This window comes from Colobus angolensis, unplaced genomic scaffold (genome assembly GCF_000951035.1).
Source record: "Colobus angolensis palliatus isolate OR3802 unplaced genomic scaffold, Cang.pa_1.0 Scaffold108, whole genome shotgun sequence".
NCBI lineage: Eukaryota > Metazoa > Chordata > Mammalia > Primates > Cercopithecidae > Colobus > Colobus angolensis.
This window is the reverse complement of record NW_012111808.1, coordinates 2,129,976-2,135,975: the sequence shown is the minus strand read 5'-3', so window position 1 is coordinate 2,135,975 and position 6,000 is coordinate 2,129,976. Positions and strand designations below refer to the sequence as shown.

At 41.9% G+C, this 6,000-nt stretch overlaps 1 protein-coding gene across 2 annotated transcripts in view; it reads right to left on the bottom strand.

Moving 5' to 3' along the window:
- RAB27B (RAB27B, member RAS oncogene family) overlaps positions 1-6,000 on the bottom strand; it is a 167,645-nt gene that overhangs the window by 56,564 nt on the left and 105,081 nt on the right. The window contains exon 1 of one of the 2 annotated variants that reach the window (XM_011949057.1): positions 5,102-5,614. The exons of the other annotated variant lie outside the window; for it this stretch is intronic. The gene's annotated coding sequence lies outside the window, so the exon portion shown is untranslated. Of the gene's footprint in view, positions 1-5,101; positions 5,615-6,000 lie in introns of those variants that run through there. 2 annotated transcript variants of the gene reach the window in all.

Here is a 6,000-nt window from a genome sequence, read left to right as displayed (position 1 = left end):
CCAGGATGGTCTCGATCTCCTGACCTCATGATCCGCCCGTCTCGGCCTCCCAAAGTGCTGGGATTACAGGCTTGAGCCACCGCGCCCGGCCAGACCTTCCATTCTGAACACTATTTTCTTTCACGTAGAAAGAAGAGGGATTCATGGCTGGGTGCAGTCTAATCCCATCTATAATCCCAGCACTTTGGGAGGCCAAGGTGCTCCCAGCACTTTGGGAGGCCAAGGCAGGCAGATCACCTGAGGTCAGGAGTTCAAAGCAACCTGGCCAACATGGTGAAACCCCATGTCTACTAAAAATACAAAAATTAGCCTGGTGTGGTGGCACATGCCTGTAATCCCAGCTACTTGGGAGGTTAACGTGGGAGAATCACTTGAACCCCAGGGGCAGAGGTTGCAATGAGCTGAGATCGCGCCACTGCACTCCAGCCTGGGCAATAGAAACTTGTCTAAAAAAAAAAAAAAGAAAAGAAAAGAAAAGAAAAGAAAAGAAAAGAAAGAAGAGGGACTCAAAGTAGAAACTGAGTAATTCTACTTTATCTCACGTTCACTAGCACCAGCATGAAGGGAGATGACCCTTCTTTATTCACTGCTTTGTTTCAAACAACGTGAAAATAATCTATCACTCTCCTGAGCATTTTTTTCCCAAGATTCCACTCACTGTGTGTTACTCTTCTTCAAACTATGCTTACAGCTCTGACAACACCTTCATTAAGTATTTCTAATTATATGTTTCCTTTATTCATCTGTTCTGGAAGTCATTTTAAAAAATTGAATTTATTAGAGCTTCTACGTATGTAGCCTCATGAGTTTTTCTGGGGGCATCCTTCTTTTCAATTATCTTTAGAATTAGGTGAAACGCTATTTTCAGAATTTTTTAAAGTTAGTTTTTCTGAATATCTTATTTTGAGAACTCCATCTCTTTCCCGAACTGCCAATGATTCCACACTGCTACATGAAATCATCACTTCCCTGTCCTCATCTCACTGTTTATCTTGGCCCTGTCTGACACTATTGACCACACCCTTCATCCTAAAAAAAAATCCTGGCTTAGGTTCATGATGACACGCTCATCCAGTTTACCTTTCACTTGAATGGCTTTTTACTGACTCCTCCCATTCAAGGTCCCAAATGTCTGCATAAGTCAGAGCTGCATCCTCAAGCCCTGATTTTTTTCTCTGTAATCTCTCTCTGAGTGATGTCCTCAAGGCTATCACTCTAAATAGCATCCATAGGCACTTGCCTCTCAAATTTCTATATCCAGATATGATGTCCTCTAGGTGTTCCAGATTCATCTATGCAGAAGCGCAAGTTGATAATTCCACTTGGATGTTGAAAAACACTTCAAAAGGCTGCAAAGAAATTCTTCATTTCCCATTAAAACCGTTTCTTCCCTAGCTTTATCCATCTTAGGAAATGGCCTTCTGTCTACCCAGTATCTTTCAGTAGAAATCCTGTTGATCATTTGGTTCTTTTGTTTCTTCACCTCCACCTTTATCCAATTTATTAGCAAGTTCTGTCAGCTCTGCCTTCAAATATTTTCTGAATCTCTCTACTTCTCTAGGTGGCCACTGTTCTGACCCTAATCTATGCCACTGTCATAACTGGTCTATTGGAATAGCCTCCTAACTGGATTCTCTTCTACTCTGGTCACCCTATGACTTAGTCTCTTCAAGGAAGCCAGAGTGGTCTTTTAAAAAGATCACCTGGCCGGGCGTGGTGGCTTACGCCTGTAATCCCAGCACTTTGGGAGGCCGAGGTGGGCAGATCACAAGGTCAGGAGATCGAGATCATCTTGACCAATGTGGAGAAACCCCATCTCAATTAGCTGGGCATGGTGGCACATGCCTGTAGTCCTAGCTACTCAGGAGGCTGAGGCAGGAGAACCACTTGAACCCAGGAGGTGCAGGTTGCAGTGAGCCAAGATCGTGCCACTGCACTCCAGCCTGGCAGCAGAGCAAGACTCTGTCTTGGTTAAAAATAAATAAACAAATAAAAATTAAAATTAAAAAAATAAATAAATAAATAAATAAATCACCTCCCCTGAGGCTTTTCTTGACCACTGAATCACACAGTCCCCTTCAGGTCACTCTCACTGTATTACCCTTTAACATTTTTTTTTCTTACTATCACCAGAAGTTCCAGAATTACTCATTTATTTACTTATCTATCTCTCTCCAAACCCCAGATATAATTTCCATGACAGCAGAGGCCTTGTATATCTCACTAACCTCTGTTATCCACAATGCTTAGAAGAATATTAAAGTTCATAGTATGCTCAGTAAATATTTATTGAAAAACATTCAACGGGCTATGTCTAAATCACAGTGTTTTGTCATTTTACTTGGAATAAAAAACAAAGGCCAACAAGTTTATTAGGACCTTCAAAGTCCTCCAAGACCTGTCCCCATTATCTCCTCTCTCTCATTTCTTGCCACCCCCACCTCACTCCCTCTATGCCAGGTGCGTAGGCTTCTTTGCTGTTCCTGAAAGATGCCAGAATGCTTCAATCTAGAATGCTCTTCCTCCACATATCCACGTGGATCATTCCCTTACTTGCCTCAGATCGATATTAAAATATCATCTCAGTGAGGCTTTTCCTGGGCATCTGATATAGAATTTCAGTTCTCCCTGACCCCAGCCCGGGCACTTTCTGCATGCCTCCTGGGCTTCATACTCTCTGCTGAGCACTTCTCGCTAATGTGCCATAGACTCACCCTGCTTGTCTAGTTTGGTCTTTGTCTCCCTGGTAAAAGACAAGCTCTATAAGGTCAGGAATTTTGATCTACTTCTGTCCACACAGAGTTCAGTGCATAACACTCTTTACAAATATTTGTTGAATAAATGAACGAGCAACTTAATTAATTATTTATCTCAGTATATTGAGCAGTTGTTCAGTTAAAAAGACTAAATTTATTGAAGATTTTTTTGGTAATTTGATAAACAGGATGTTATTCTCTTTATTGGCAATCTAGACAAGTTTGTCTTATTTAAGGAGTGCCAATGGGAGGTTAATATTCGGAGAACATGAATAATGATTGCAAAGGGTGTGAAACAAATTGAGTAATACTATCAACTCCATATTTGGGGTTTACAATAGGTTTGTTATTATGCGTAGTGATGTTGCTGCTTCCTACTTCTATAGGATACACTTAAGCCCCATATATACCTAATAATGAATTTAAAAAAAAAAAATCATTCCCCTTTGGCAGCCATCTTTAGAAAGGAACGTATTCTTCATGGGAAACACCTGGTATGTCCTGTCTGTTTTTATTGAAATCATTTTCCTGCATCTCAACATTACAATTACTTGCTTGACACCTGAACTATTGGTCAAACTGCCTTGATGAATCAACTCAAGAAACTGGATTGATTGTGAGATGAGCTTTATATGAGTAATTGTTCTATATTTCATGCCCTACTGATCTGAGAGCCCAAAAACCTAACCAAAAATTTGCAGGAGTGAGGGTGGGAAAAGAACAGGTTTCTATTCTGAACAACCTGGACATTTGGATAACTTCCATTTTTCCAGAAAAACAGTGAAATAAATGAACAGCAATTCTGAAACCAACATATAGTTGTAGTGTAAACTGGCATACCAACTGATCTTCACCTACCAAGAAGATCAATTATATTAGGGTTACCTTCCCTATTGGGTCAAACATGCCTGTTCCAGAAATGACCTATGAGAAAGGGGTACTGTGGTTTGCTTGCATTCACCAGATTCCCTTTATTCCTTCTTGGCAACTATGAGAACAGGCTCATCCAGTTTCATCTGCTGTTTTGTTTTCCTTTCGAAGGCAATGTCAGTAACACTGTATGAAAGGCCATAGTCATTTCTGAAACAGGAAAGTCCCAATAATATTAAACTATCTGTCAAGATTACCCTTTTTTGGTTATTGGTAGGAATCACCTCCTGCCTTCAAGGATGGCTGACCCTGTCTGGGTAGAGGATTATACTAGGAAACTGTGAAAAATAACTGAGGGGCAATGGCACATGACAGGTATGTCTCTCTCTTTATCACTGCAATATGAACTTTACAGCAGCTTGAAAATTCATTAAACTCAAATATCTGAGTTTATAATAATGCTTAAGTCCCTCTTTTCCATCAACTTTTCAAAATTTATAACCATAAAACCCTGTATATTCTATATAGATATTACTGAATATGTGTGATTATAACTAAATATTGAGAACCGTAGACATTTTTCTTATAAACAGAACACAATAAAAATTCAGAGCTGTAATATATTAAACAACAATTTTGTTGTTAATAACCTTGAAATTATATGTTATTACTTTGGACTTAATGATGTGCAGTTTAAAACAACTGGAATTGCATAACCTTAGCTTTAGATCTTGACACAAAAAAACTCATAAAACATGATACAGGTGTGAAGACTCTAACCAAACACAGCTTTTTCCTAGGAATGCAGTCTCTGCTTACAGTTCACCTTCTTCAGTAGTTTTCAGAGGCTTAATTAATGTTGCACTGGGGGGGAAAGTCTTGAAAGCTAATTTATTGTGACTACTTGAGTCAACACACATGCACACATATACCCTAGTTGGTGCGACACTTAGATCAGAATTCGAAAGTAACAGAGCAAAAAACTGGAAAACAGAAAGTACTCTTAGGGTCTCTGTGGTTATTTCATGTAAGGAAGTGCATATAAATGTCTTATCACTCTCCTGGCTTGCCTCACTAAGTTACTCCTCCTGGAATGAAACTCTAAGCACATCATCATCCATGCTTTTTCTTATTCATTATTTTGATTGTTTTTTTGAGCTGCAAATGAAAGGAAATTAACATTGCTGTGCCTAGGCTTTTTGTTTTTCTTTTTGCTTTTTTCGGTGGTAACCAGCTGTTTGATAAGCAAACACTCAAAGAGAGCCAGGTCGAGTTGACCCATGCCATCCGTGCAGTACACATCACTACTGTCTTCTTTGCAAGGATTTCTGATGGAAACCGCGATCGAAGGTGTACAGGCACTCACACACGCACACACACACAGAGGCCTCACTTCCCACAGTGCAGGCCGGCGCTGCAGCACCCGGGTAGGTAGGAACGCGTTCCAGCAGCAACAGCCCGCCTTCCCAACTCACCAGCCTGCGAAGTTTCCTTGCCGGGAGAGCAGGTGTCAGATTTCAGAGAGGTTTCCTTCCCCTTCCCAAGCCCTGGAACTCCCGGGCTCCACCGCCAGCAAGGAGACAGGATCTGCTCCACAGGGCGACGAGCACGGGGACAGCTCCTTATCTCCTCCAACCTGTGGCTCCGGATGGGTCCAAGGCCAGGCGGTCCGCAGCCCCTGCCCGTCAGGACTGCGAGTGGCAGGGCTGGTGGCACCACCCTTGGAGTCCGCCGCGGTGGCGGGGCTGGGTAAGGTTTGTGTGAGAAGAAGGCGTGTCTGCAAGTCCCAACGCGGATGTGAGGAGCTCACCTCAGGCAAGTCTTGCTGGTGACTCAACTGCTGCAGTGAGAAACACACTCCGCTCGGGAATGAAATCTCCACACTGTGGGGCTTCGAGTCCTAGCAGCGAGCTCATTTTTATTCATTTTTATTCATTTTTTTCCCTGTGTTTTCTTTGATGTCTCTCATTCAAAAAGCCCAGGGCTCTGTGAGAAGAACTGGGGCCCTGGTATTGCGTTCTATCCTCCGAGGGGTTGTCTTATTAACTATGGGGAGTGAAGGCGAGGGATTGCGAGTGGGGAGCAGAGGATGGCCTCGGGAAATAAAAGAGGGCGTTGGAAAGAAATTAATATTTCAAAAGTTAGGATGTGTTCGTATGAATGCATTAATCGTATGCGACATCCAAATTCACTTCCCAAAGTCCTAATGCACTTCCTAAAGTCACTTCAGAGGTCAATAGGCTACCACTAAGTAAGATAATGAACACATGGAGGCATTGAACAAATATTTGTTAAGCACCTACTATGTGCTACGCCCTGTTCTAAACACATTAGATTCGTCCACAAAGCAAAGATCCTGGCTGCCCATCTTGGG